Source organism: Pinus tabuliformis, chromosome 4_1 (assembly GCF_031772625.1).
Source record: "Pinus tabuliformis cultivar Carrire ecotype Pingquan chromosome 4_1, CPIR1, whole genome shotgun sequence".
Lineage (NCBI taxonomy): Eukaryota > Viridiplantae > Streptophyta > Pinopsida > Pinales > Pinaceae > Pinus > Pinus tabuliformis.
This window is the reverse complement of record NC_142303.1, coordinates 384,680,297-384,695,299: the sequence shown is the minus strand read 5'-3', so window position 1 is coordinate 384,695,299 and position 15,003 is coordinate 384,680,297. Positions and strand designations below refer to the sequence as shown.

General features: G+C 35.5%; 1 pseudogene; it reads left to right on the top strand.

Moving 5' to 3' along the window:
* Positions 1-14,122, top strand: part of LOC149175895 (putative aquaporin PIP2-8) — a 43,597-nt pseudogene extending 29,475 nt beyond the window's left edge.
* Positions 14,123-15,003: the final 881 nt, after the last annotated feature.

Genomic DNA, 15,003 nt, shown 5'->3' with positions numbered 1-15,003 from the left:
TTGTGGTGTTCTTGGAACTGTCTTCTCTCTGCGAATTCCATGCTCTGAACAGTACCTATCAAACTCTTTGCTGCAATATTCACCTCCATTGTCTGATCTAAGACACTTCAATTTCTTTCCTGTCTCAATCTCGACCAAAGCTTTCCATTTCTTGAAAGTATCAAATACATCAGATTTCTTCTTAATACAATAAATCCAATTTTTTCTAGTTGCATCATCAATAAAAGTAACATAATAACGAGAGCCACCAAGAGATGATACCTGAGCACGTCCCCATACATCTGTATGCACAAGCTCTAATTTTTCATTCTTCTTTTCTTTCCCAACTCTGAGAAATCTGACTCTCTTATGTTTTCCATAAATGCAATTTTCACAGAAGTCCAAATCAACATTCTTCAAACCTAGCAACAAATTCCTTGAGTGAAGAATCTTCATCCCCTTTTCACTCATGTGTCCGAGCCTATGATGCCATAATGCTGCATCTGCTCCTTTGGAAGTTAAAGCATTAACAGAGTTAGAAATACCATTGCATAAATATAATGTACCAACCTTTTCACCTTTTGCTATTACCAGGGCTCCTTTAGTGACCTTCCAAGCTTTATCTGTGAAAGTTGTCATACAACCTTCACTGCCTAACTGCCCTGTTGAAATCAGATTTTTCTTTAGATCTGGAACATGCCTTACCTCCTTTAGTAGCCATTGGTTTCCATTCTACTGTTTTACAAGAACCTTACCCATTCCAACGATTTTACAGGGTTTATCATCACCTAGACGAACTTGTCCAAAATCTCCTTGAACATAGTCATGAAAGTATTTCTTATCAGGTGTGACATGGAATGAAGCCCCTGAATCTACCACCCAGGAATCAATAATATTTTCGAAAGAAAGAATCAAAGCATCTTGTAACACCTCACCTGTCACATTTGCTTCATGATTGTTTTCTTGCTGTGCATCTCCTTCTTTTCCCTTCCGAGATCTACAGTCTTTCTTTAGGTGTCCTTTCTTTCCACATTTCCAGCACACTATCCCCAATCTGGACTTGGATCTGCCTTTCCTTGATTTACTGTGATATCCTGAGCTCTTTCCTCTTTCCATTTTTCTTCCTCTAGACTCTGCACTCAAAGCATTTCCCGATGTCTCACCGGAGCTTTTCCGTCACATTTCCTCGCTAAGGATAGCACCGAAAACATCATCAAACTTTAAAGTACTAGATCCAGAAACAGAGTTACTGATGGCCATTACCAAACCATTCCATCTTTCTGGTAACGAGCACAAGAATAACAGAGCTCTAATTTCATCATCAAAGTTTACCCCTATAGAACTTAACTGACTTGTAACTGTATTAAAATCATTTAAATGGTCTGCAACAGATCCACCTTCCAACATCTTCATATTAAATAACCGTTTCATAAGAAATACCTTGTTCGAGGCCGAGGGTTTTTCATATAGTTTCGACAATGCCTCCATCAAACCTGCTGTCGTGGTTTCCTTCGAAATGTTGAAAGCGATTGACGCAGCAAGGCACAGCCGTATTGTTCCGAGTGCCTTTCTATCGAGAAGGTTCCATTCTTCGTCTTTCATACCCGTCAGCATCTTTGTTTTTCCACCCAATGGTAGGTATAGATCTTTCTGATACATATAATCTTCCATCTGCATCTTCCACAGCAAGAAGTTTTTGCCATTAAATTTCTCGATCCTAAACTTACCATCTTCCGCCATTGCTCCCACTCGAACCAGGAACCCTTCTTTCCTGCGAGTTTATCAGCCAAATAGACCTTCGGCTCTGATACTAGTTGTTAGAAAATTATATATTACGGAGCAATGGAACACATAAAATATTGCAGAAATATAAACACAGAAAACACACAAAACAAGAGAGACACAGATATACGTGGTTCACCCAGTTTGGGCTACGTCCACCCCGAACAGCGAGTCCTTCCTTTCTATTATCCAACAAAATGAAGAGATACAACCTACAGCAAAACCGCTGTAATATCCTCTTTTTTCTCTCACAGTCTCACCTCTATGTTTCTCGCTCACCGAATACACATCTGTCTCACAGCCCCACCTCTATGTTTCTCGCTCACTGAATACACATCTATCTCACAGCCTCAAATACAATGCCCTCATCTAAAGAGAGGGGTTGCCTTCTAGGGCAAAAAACCCTAAACCAAACATAAGTTCTACCGTCAGATCATCCGCCTAATGAACGGCCCAGATTGACTAGAAATTACTATACTTTTACAAGGCAATTTTACAGCTGTTTTTAGCTTCGGGGGCGCTGCCCCCTCGACCCCCCCCTCGACTCCCCACGGCAACGATTATTTTACGGGCGGCGTTGCCGCCCCATTTTGAATTGGGGTCCAATATGCCGGTACTATAGAAGATAATCAGGCTCCACACCCAACACTACCATCACAAGGACAATTTTCTTAACCCCAAAGAAAATCTTTGGCAAGTTCTTAGTGAAGATGTCAGCAACATGCAATTTAGTGCAATAACATTGCAAATCAATAGTGCCCATGAATCAATTGTTGGATGTAATGCACGTGGACTTTTATATGTTTGCTTCATTGATCAACTAGTGGCTCCTTGGAAATATGGATAATTACAGTGAAAATTAATTATGTATAAGCATCCCATAAAACTAGTTAAAAAGAAAATTTACCCACTTCAAACTAGTCCAAAAAATACCATACCTGCATGGGAAACTCTTTGAATTCCACCAAGATGAGACAACATTATTTCGTAGCTTACTCAACTAACAATTTTTCCATCGTGTGGAGAGAAAACCATTAAGGTATTACAACAAATTTAAGGGCCTCAAGAAATAATATTAACATAGTCAGTTTCTCTTTTAATGAAAACAAAAAAGATATTTGTTATCCCACAAAGACTCACAACCAAACATGGTTTCCAAATTTCCTATACCCAAGCCTTAAAAATCGAATTAGATACAACTCAACCAAAAAATCTCAGAGAGTGTGCATTTCTTAAACTTATCACATACACCAAAATGAAAACCAACAAATATATGCATAGGAGTTTTATCAAAAAGGATTCTATTACCTCAAGAAATCCCTTAAGACAACCTTTCTTGGCATTTTTAGAGAACTTTTCTACCTCCATGAATAACCAAAGAAATGGTTGAGCCAATAAACGCAATTCATGCCCAAGGACACCCATTTTTAGGCTCTATCAGGCCTTGTGACAACGTCAGTTGCCCAGGGCCATTGCAAAGGGTCTAGTCTATCAAAGAAAATAATTAAAGACAAATAATGGGTATTGAATGTTAGGAGTACCAAGCATTAAGCCCTAGCATAACACATATAAATCCCCAATTTAGAGGTATTAATCCCATGTCCTTTCTAAAAAACCAACACCAAGTGATCCTTCCTTCTATCGCATTCATTTAGAGAGATTATTTACTCTTCTGCAAAATTTATAATTTACAAAGAGATCAACTTGGAAAAGATAATTATATAAATAAACAATGATAGATGCTATACACCTTTTCTTATACTACCTATGCATTGAATTTGACCTATGCTTTCCTTGATGCTGCAGGGTCTAATGATTTTGAAGTTTAGATATTACCAACCAACTTTGTAATATTTTTCACCATGATAGTACGCTGTTATGAAATATTTTTGGTAAAATATTGCAATCTTGAAAACCTGGTAGAACTCTTAGCATCCTTTATTTTTCAATATCGAAATTAATCCCCATAGCTTAAGATCATCCATGCACATATATTATGAGGTACCAAATTCTGGGATATTTCTTATATCCAACATAGCCTTCTCATAGTTGTTAAATACGCGAAGTTATCCTTCTTCCACAATAACTATTGGTAGAGGAACTATTCCATCTAATTGATAAACCATGGAAAGATACGTGAATACAATGAAATTAACCCAAAATACAAAACTATCCTTCTATAAAAGAATTTGGATGGTTTCCTATCCAAGAATTTTGAAAATGGCTAGCTTCGAAAACCTACTTCCCAAAAAATTCTAAATTTTGAGAATGTCTTTGATATGCATGATCCTATTGAATTGAAAGAAATATAGAAGAGGTAATGAAGATAAATGCATTGAATCAACAACCAAGAGTTTAAAAAATATATATCTTTAATACCTCAGTAAAAATATCAAATTGCCAAAAAAGCTGGCTTCATCCTATGCATAAAAAAGAAGAAGCGAAGTAACAGATCGCAAACCATATTCTTTAAAAGTATTCCAACTATCTTATGTTGTAATTGATTTTTATTCAAAAATATATGGTGTAGACATAGTTCTTGATTTCATAGTTTATATATATAAAGCTTGTAAATTTTATTGTTTTATTCATGTTAAAGAAATATTGTAGGTCAAAGAATCATCATTGTCCTAGAATATTTGGCTAATAGTTAGTGGGAGAAAGAAGAGCCATATTTTAGAACAGTCTGTACATAATAATTTCCAACAATTTCTAACAGAGTTGTTGGTAAAATGGTCAAAGAATTTTTCAGTTTGCAACCATTTCTGGTGTTATTGCCAATTTTCTAAAAACATTAAGTGGGTTCTGAAAAATGTTGTTGGATTCCCCCTTTGTGTTTCATCTAGATGTAAGTTTATCCATTAGTATAAATGTTTGTTAGACACCTGATCTGTTAGGGCTGGTCGTGAGGAATTCCAATAGTCATTGAAGTCCAAGTGACATCTTGGAAGATGAAAACAAAGGGTCATAAAACTATGTATTAATATGTACATCTTGTGAATATAATAAGTCCAAATGAGTTATTCAAATATTTCCTATCAATTTTGAGTGTGTTTGACCTGGTACCATTGTAGGTTCCTCTATAGCCTACTTAAATGTGTGAAAGCCATTAGTTTTGTGGCCTTAATGTGGGCATCCTCAACAAAATTGTTCCCTCTCTATGCATGTCAATTTTTCCAGTTGAAACTACACCTAAGAATTTTACCATTTATGTTTTCCATATTGGAAACCTAACTCACTTAGCTACCCCTCTACCTAATTTTTTCACAACTCTAGCCAATGTGCACCTACAATCTTGTCAATTCTATTTAGTTCATGTTAAGGAAACCTTGGCATATGATGCTTCCTCCAATCCTACACCAATTTCTCTCTTGCATAATTTGAAACCTTAGAAATGCACACTACTCTTATCTAGTGGACTCTCTTATGTTTGTTGTAACCCTATTTACCCACAATTAACGTTCAAGTATAGTTAGTCCTATATTCAAAGAAAATATCATTTCTTTATGTGTAATAAGAACATACCACCATTAGATGGCATGGTATCCTTACCAACTGAATATTGTGCATCAAAAGAATTGATATAACAAAAAAATTTGCCATGTGTTGGAGAAACCAAACCTTGAAAGAAATGTTGCATCACACTTTGCAAATTGCAGCCTCATCAACAACTCCAATATTTAGACATTCCAATAATTCTTTAGATTTCCAAAATAGTTTTCTACACCTCGAATTGTCATTTGCATGAAATATCCTCTGAACACAATCAAATTCCTTCATGAGGGCTTCCCTATCACAATGAGGGGAAAAATGTTGAAAAACATCCCTCACGCACCCCAATTGTTTTGATGTTCTTGTATAGGCCCTACAATTGAAAAGAATTTTAAATGACCCTATCCCTGCTCCCATATCCTCAACAACCAATAAGTCAACATATAACATCCTAATATGCATATTAAAAATAATCAGCACTTATTTTAAATGACTAAATATATCACAACAAAGAACACAATCAAATTCCTTCATGAGGGCTTCCCTATCCCAATCAGGGGCATAGTGCTGAAACACATCCTTCACCCACCCTAATAGTTATGATGTCCTCTTACAGGCCCTACACCTGAAAATCATTTCATATGACCCTATACCACACTCCCATATCCTGAACAGTCAATAAGTCAACATATAACATCCTGATATGCATATTAAAAAGAATCAACACTTATTTTAAATGACTAAATATATCACAACAAAGAGGCATATTGACAGTATTAGAATTTATTAACACGTTGGCAGTACTAGAATTTGTTTAAATCCTCATCTAGCTAGAATATGATAAACCTAAAATTCTGAAAATTTTGTCAAACTTTATAAAACAAATATATATAATCTTTCAGCATCATTTCAATTTTCAATGTTTTTCAACTGCTTCTAAAATTGTAAATTCAACAAATAAGATTGATACTAAATACCATGGAATTTAAGAAACTCGTGATGCATAATTTTCAGTCCCAATTGGATATGTTTCATATCCACCAGGTCAATAATTACAAGACACTAAGCTTAACTCTCTTCTCCAAAACCAACTTAACAAAAACAAGAAATAAAACTAAGTAGAAAACCTACAGGATTTACAAACTCTTATCTCCTCCCCAAAAAATGGTTAAAATACTGGTACCTATGCTTATTTGTCTGACACGGATTACACAGTCCGTGTGCGTCCAGTGGGAACAAGTATCATAGCCCACCCATCGACAAGTAAAAATACCATACCTACATGGGCAACTCTATGAATTCCACCAAGATGAGACAACACTATTTGGTAGCTTACTGAACTAATAATTTTTCCATCGCATGGAGACAAAACCACAAAGGTATTACAACAAATTCAAGGGCCTCAAGAAATAATATTAGCATACTCAAATTATTTTTTATATGAAGAAAAAAAGATATTTTGTTAGCATACAAATACTTACAACCAAACATGGTTTCCAAAGTTTCTACACCCAAGCCTTAAAAATAGAATTACATAGAACTCAACGAGAAAAGTACACATAGTGTGCATTTCTTGAACTTATCACATACACCAATATGAAAACCAACAAATATGTGCATAGGAGTTACATCAGAAAGGATTTTATTACGTCAAGGAATCCCTTGAAGACAACCTTTCTTGGCAGTTTTAGAGAAAGAATCATTACAATTGCTACCTTCATGAATAACCAAATAAATGGCTGAGCCAATAGATTCAATTCATGCCCAAGGGCACCCATTTTTAGGTTCTATCATGCCTTGTGACACATCAGCTGCCCAGGGCCATTGCAAAAGGACTAGGCTATCAAAGCAAAGAATTAAAGACAAATAACGGGCACTGAATGTGAACAGTACTAAGCATTAAGCCCTACCAGAACACATATAAAACCCCAATTCCAAGGTATTCATCCCATTTCCTCTCTAAAAAACCAACACCAAGTGATCCTTCCTTCTATCGTATTCATTTAGAAAGATTATCCATTCTCTCACAGAAATATATAATTTACAAAGAGATGAACTTGGAAAAGATAATTATCGAAATAAATAGTGACAGATGCTATATACCTTTGCTTATACTACCTATGCATTTAATTTGACCTATGCTTTCCTTGACATTGCAAGTCTCATGATTTTGAAGTTTACATATTACCAACCAACTTTTCATTTTGTTTCCCCATGATAGTCTATTATTATCAAAAAAATTCGGTAAAATGTTTCACTCCTCAAAACCTGGCAAAAGTGTTAGCATCCTTTATTTTTCAATCCTGACATTAAGCCCCATAGCTTAAGATCATCCATGCACATATATTATGAGTTACCAAATTACAAGATATTTCATAAATCCAACCTAGCCTTCTTTTATGTTGTTAAATAGGAGAAGTTATCCTTCTTCCACAATAATTATTGGTGGAGGAACTATTCCATCTAATTGATAAACCATGGAAAGATACGTCAAAACACTGAATTTAAACCAGAATGAAAAAGTAGCCTCCTATGCAAGAATTTAGATGGTTTCTTATACAACAATTTTGAAAAAGGCCAGTTTTGAAAACCTACTTCCCAAAAAATTATAAAATTTGAGAATGTCTTTTATATGCATAGTATTCAACGAGTATAGGTACCTACACCAATCTTGTTTAAAAGAAAGAAATATAGAAGAGGTAACGAATATAAATGAATTGAATCAATCACCAATATTTTAAAAAATATATATCTTTAATACCTCAATAAAAAAATCATATTGCAAAAAAAGTGGTTTCATCCTATGCGGAAAAAAAGGGTGAAATAACATACTGCAAACCATATTCTATAAAAGCATTCCAACTATCTTAGATTGTGATTGATTTTTATTCCAAAATATATGGTGTAGACAGAATGCTTGATTTCATAATTTCTATATCTAAAGCTTGTAAATTTTAATGCTTTCTTCATGCCGAAGAAATATTGTAGTTCAAAGAGTCATCGCTTTCCTAGAAGATTTGTCTAATAGTTACTGTGAGAAAGAAGAACCATATTTTAAAAGTGTCTATACACAATAATTTCCAACAATTTCTAACAGAGTTTTTGGTAAAATGGTCAAAGAATTTTGTACTTTCCAACCATTTCTGGTATTATTGTCGAGTTTCTAAGAAAGTGAAGCGGGTTTTGAAAAAGGTTGTTGGATTCCTCGTGTATGTTTCAGGTAGAAATGTTGGAAATAATACTGAGAGGGGGGGTGAATCAGTATTATCAAGTTCTTTTAATAAATATTCCTTATTTATACTTTGAATTATTTTTGTATGTCAGTACCATAAAACAATGAGCATGAACAAGAAAAACAGATAGTCACACCAAAGAACACCAGATATAAGGTGGAAACCCAATGTGGGTGAAAACCACCTGCTACAATATGTCTCTATCTTTTTCAAATTAGAAACTCCTTTTACAATAATTTTGTAATGGTGCAGTCCTTTACCAGTATGCAGGCTGCAACATGCAGAGAGCTACAACTCTCTCTCGTTTTCCAGTCTCTCCTGGAAGGGAGCTACAACCCCCTACTTCTTTTCTTTCAAGGATCACTTTTCATAAATTTTCAAACTGGATCCATGAACATCAAATGATCATCAAGTACAAGTAAGTCACCCAGTCAACTGCAGTAACCAGATCAATAGTAACCGTAAACTAAACCCAGAACACCTTATCAACAGAGAAAAGTCAGTCAAATAAATGCCTTAATACAGATCCACAGTATTTCTTTATCCGGGCTGCGGGGCTTCGCACTTCACCTTCTGTGCCTCTGCGTTTCCACACAGAGAGAATTCCTCTGCACCGCGTACCCACGCACCTGTGCCTTCAATCGCGCCGCGTACGTCTACTGTGCCCTCGCACCCACTGCTTCTATCGCGCTGCGTACTTTCACTGTGTCCCCGCACCTGCGGCTTCTGTCGCACAGCGTACCTCCGTGCTTCTGCCTTCTCTTCAATGCGAACCACCGCACCTGGACTTTTGTTGTGCTGCGTACCCACGCACTGCGCCTTCTTCTGCTCTGCGTACCCCCGCACTTGCACCGTTAATCACCTGCGAACCTCTGATTAGGGCCAAATTGGCAGTCCACCAGTGTGCCACAGATAGTCAGATGCCCAGATCTGATCATGCGCCCGAGAGATCACGCTTCATAGATTCACTTTCAACTTCACTTTTACATAGATCAAGCTTTTAAACCGATAACCCAATATTTCAGATCTTAAGATATTCAATTTTCAAAAGATACATTAGCCAAGTGATCTCGTTCCCTATTTATAGTCAAGCCCTTATTCACACCATGGGACAAAACCATCAATAACCAATACAAGGGATCCAAACCGGGGCTAAATTAGATCCTATACCACGGGCCAAACATAAGAAACCCCACGTTAGCGCGCTTCTCTGCCTTGAAATGAGTGAACTGGGGGTCCGCACCTCATGAACGGGTAACCTGCGGGTATGAACGCAGTTCTTGGCCGACGTACCTGCAGGTCCGCACCTTTTGAACCTTTCACCTACGTACCTCTTAATTTCCAACATTTTGAGAGCCTGAACAGAGCATTGCCACTTGAGAGTGTTGCCATCAAGTACAACATCTGTAACATAGAGCCATACCAGAATCATAATTCCAACAAGATGCAAGTTGAATCCATTGGTATAAAAGTTTGTTAGACACCTAATCTGTTAGGGCTGGTTGGGAGGAATTCTAATAGTCATTGAAGTCTAAGTGACCTCTTGGAAGATGAAAACCAAGGGTCATAAAACTATGTATTAATATGTACATCTTGTGAATATAATAAATCCACACGAGTTATTCAAATATTTCCTATCAATTTTGTGTGTGTTTGAGCTGGTATTATTGTAGGTTTCTCTCTAGCCTACATAAATGTGTGAAAGCCATTAGTTTTGTGGCCTTAATGTGGGAACCCCCACGAAAATTGTGCCCTCTATATGCATGGCAATTTTTCTTATTGAAACTACACCTAAACATTTTACCATTTATGTTTTCCATATTGGAAATTGTACTCACTTAGCTACCCCTCTACCCAGTTTTTTCATAGCTCTAAACAATGTTAACCTACAAGTTCATCAATTCTATTTAATGCATGTTAAGGAAATATTGACATAGGATGCTTCCTCCAATCCTACACCCATTTCTCTCCTGCATCATTTTAAACGCTGGAAATTTACACTAATATTCTCTAGTGGACTCTCTTATGTTTGTTGTAACCCTATTTACCCACAATTAGCCTTCAAATATAGTCAACCCTATATTCAAAGAAAATATCATTTCCTTGTGTGTAATAAGCACTTTGCACCATTAGATGGCATGGTAGCCTTACCAAATACATATTATGCATCAAAAGAATTGATATAACAAAACAAATTCCCATGTTTTGGAGAAACCAAACCTTGAAAGAATTGTTGCATGAGGCTTTACAAATTGTAGCCTCAATAGCAACTCCAATCCTTAGACTTTCCAATAATTATTCATACTTCCAATATAGGTTTCTACCCCTGGAGTCCTCACTTCCATGAAATATCCTCCAAAGATAATCAAATTCCTTCATGAGGGCTTCCCTATCCTAATGAGGGGCACAGTGCTGAAACAAATCCTTCACCCACGATAATAGTTTCGATGTCCCTTACAGGCCCTACACCTGAAAAGCATTTCATATGATCCTATACCACGCTCCCATATCCTGAACAGTTAATAAGTCAATGTATAACATCTTGACTTGCATATTAAAAAGACTCAGCACTTATTTTAAACGACTAAATATATCACAACAAAGAACACAATCAAATTCCTTCGTGATGGCTTGCTTATCACAATCAAGGGCATCATGATGAAACACATCCTTCACCCACCCTAATAGTTCTAATATCCTCTTACATGCCCTACACCTGAAAAGAATTTCATATGACAAGATACCATCCTCCCCTATCCCGAACAATCAATAAGTCAACATATAACATCCTAATATGCATTTTAAAAAGAATCAACACTTATTTTAAATGACTAAATATATCACAAAAAAGAGGCATATTGACAGTAATATAATTTATTAACTCATTGGCAGTAATATAATTTTTTTAAATCCTCATCTAGCTAGAATATGATAAACCTAAAGTTATGAAAATTTTGTCAAACTTTATAAAACAAATATATATAATCTTTTAGCATCATTCCAATTTTCAATTTTTTCCAATTGCTTCTAAAATTGTAAATTCAACAAATATTATTGATACTAAATACCATGGAATTTAAGAAACTCATGGTGCATAATTTTTAGTCTGAATTGGATATGTTCCATATACACCAGGTCAATAATTACAAGACACTAAGACTAACTCTCTTCTCCAAAACCAACTGAACAAAAACAAGAAATAAAACTAAGTAGAAAACCTAAAGGATTTAGAAACTCTTATCTCCTCCCCAAAAAATGGTTAAAAGACTCGTACCTATGCTTATTTGTTTGGCATGGATTACACATTCTATGTGTGTCCAATGGGAACAAGTATCACAACCCACCCATCGACAAGTAAAAATACCATACCTACATGGGAAACTCTATGAATTCCACCAAGATGAGACAACATTATTTGGTAGCTTACTCAGCTAACATTTTTTTAGTAACAATGTCCATCCACACTCTAGAGTGAGTGGCCCTTTCTTTGTACTTATATTTCATAATTGAAAAACATAGGCTAGAGGATATGCCTCACCTTCTAGCTAGGATTTCTCTCGTATTAGGTTTCCCGAGTCATATATTATAATCATTTGTGTGGATGGTTTGTTTATTTTCTTGTTTCTTCCATTTTGATTTCAAATATATCCATAATTTGAAGTGATACACTAGTAATATTTGATCTAAGATCTAAGATAATAAACTACATGTAAAATATTTCAAAGCAATGTAAGAACTAGCATGATAAACTATTGTAATAGGATATCTAAAACAATTTAAAGATCAATGAAATCTTTCTTAATTATTGTCAATCATTGGATTGAAAAACTCACAATATGACCTCAAGTTTTCTACCTATGCGCGCTCTCTAGTGAAAACCTTATTATATTGTGTAATGTGGTGTGTGGATGTTCTTATGTTTGGATATCTATTTTTTTCTTCTTGGAATTTTGATTATGGACCAAAGTAATAAATAACATGAAGCATATGTAAAATAGTTGTTGAATAGATAAAGAGTATATATTAAACTCTAATATAGTGTTAAACATTAATGAATAGACAAAGAATATAGTTTCTTGATCTCATTGACACTAATGAATTCAAACTCTGGTCATTCGACAGAGCTCTGATAGCATAATTCACTGCAACATTTCCTTTTCTCTATATAACCATTGCCACTGTGATTAGATACGCTCGAACATCATCTAACTGTGGGAGCATTGGAAGAATTCACTGCCACATTTCTTTTTCTCTATATCACCATTTCCACTATGATTGGATATGCTAGAACGTCATATGATTGTGGCACTGTTGGGGCATTGGGTATTTCCTAGTCCTTAGAGGGCATTATTTTCATTTTGGTTTACTGCACTATAGATATTTCAGGTCAGTAAAGCTTCAAGGATGATGAATTATCATGTATACATATTGTTAGCTCTAAAAGACTTGGAGCAACATAGTGACAGGGACACTGTTGTGGTTGAGATTCTCAATTTTTGTTTTTGCTTGTTTTTGGTGTTGTAGGAGGCCATACCAATCATGCTGTTACTTTTGGCCTATTTTTAGCTAGGAAGGTTTCCTTGCCAAGGGCTATTCTGTATATGATAGCCCAATGTTTGGGGGCCATTTGTGGGACTGGATTGGTTAAATCATTTCAGAAGAGTTTCTATGATAGATATGGAGGTGGAGCTAACTTTTTGCACCCCAAATACACCAAGGGTGTGGGTTTGGCTGCTGAAATCATCAGCACCTTTGTACTAGTTTACATTGTTTTCTCTGTAACTGACCCTAAGCGCAGTGCTCGAGACTCCCATGTTCCTGTATGTTTAAATATACAAATATGTGGTAGTTTTGTATTTTCATAGGGACATACAAAGGGAAAGAATTTTCATTAGACCTGCTTTTGGTGTGTAGGTCTTGGCTCCATTTCCTATTGATTTTGTTGTTTTCATGGTACATTTGGCCACCATTCCCATCACTGGGACCGACATCAAACCTGCAAGGAACTTCAGAGAAGTAGTGATTTATGGCCACAAACAATCCTGGGATGACCATGTAAGTGTTTATTTCCATTTTTTTGTCCTTGTTAGGGTATATTGATAGTCTATTATAAGCGCATTCTGGAGCTAAGGTTTGACATATATAAAGAGAGTGCTTGGACATAACAAGTGTAGTATAGGAGAATAGAAGGAGCTAACGCACCATATTGGGATCTTTTGAGTTTTCATGTGACTGCAACTTGTTTCTTGTGAGCAAGTTATAATGGTAGATGCAATGTGCTTATTCTATACGTTAGAAAGATTGCACATGACTTGTTTTACAGTTTAAAAGTTATTCAGTATAGACTAATGAATTTCATAATCCAGATCTTAGTACTTTCTATATCTAAAAATTTTTGAAGCTTTTTTTGTTAATATTACGAATACCAATTGCTCGATTCAAGTTAATATTATTCATCTAGACTAGTACTTGCTTAGGGAATACAGAAGCCTGATGACTATGCCTTGTTTGTGCGGTGGATTTTTTGGGTGGGTCCTTTTTTGGGAGTTGCACTAGTTGCTAGCTACCACCAGTATATTTTGATAGAAGCAACCATTAAGGCCTTGGGGTAATTCTGAAGCAACATTAATGCATAATTAGGCAACACTGGTTGCAAGTTAGACTTGTCTGTGTATCAGGTATGTAGGTTTACAATAAATGAATAGTTTCCAAGAAGTATCACTAACATTGGATGAGAAACCAATGAAGCGAATTTATTTATGGAGGGTAGTTACTTCTGTCGGGGCCTAGATTTGGGGAAGTTGGCACAAATAGGGTTGTAGTAGGTTTTCTTCTTTCGATTGAAAGTATTATTACATCAGCAGTAAAAATTCTTGTAGTTTGTTTGGAGACATCATCTTTCATGCCTCACTATAGTAATTTGCTAAGACGATTGAGTACAATGTCGAGTAATGTATCCCTTATTATACTCGAGTACATATTCTTTTGACTTTTTCTGGATCTTATTCAACTCGTAATATACTATTCTTCTTGTTGAGAATGGATAGATAAATTCAATAATGTCAAATGATGATTCTACAGCCTGGAGTGTATTTTTTGACTTTAGCTCCTGCGTTGTCTCAGCCATACATAATACTCCATTAATCAAGTTAAATGAATTCAAAATACTTGATATAAACAAAGTAAGCTATGTAGCAAGTGGTTTTGGCTAAAAATAATTGCTTGATTACACCTTTATTTCTACTACACAAAATGAGAATAATTTACATAGTATTAATAATAATAAGGTAATCATATATGTTTTTATCAAATGAATTAAAAATATATTATCATAAAGGAAGAAATATACATTTACCCATCATAAGGTCACAAGGATTTCAAACTCTAGCAAAGAACTTCTAATATGTATATGGAAGAGATCTTTCCAAATGAAACAAGATTTCAATGCTTGGTACATACGAATGATATACAACCTCGTGATGGAAGTAATTCGAAACTATTCATGCAAGGTAAGTAC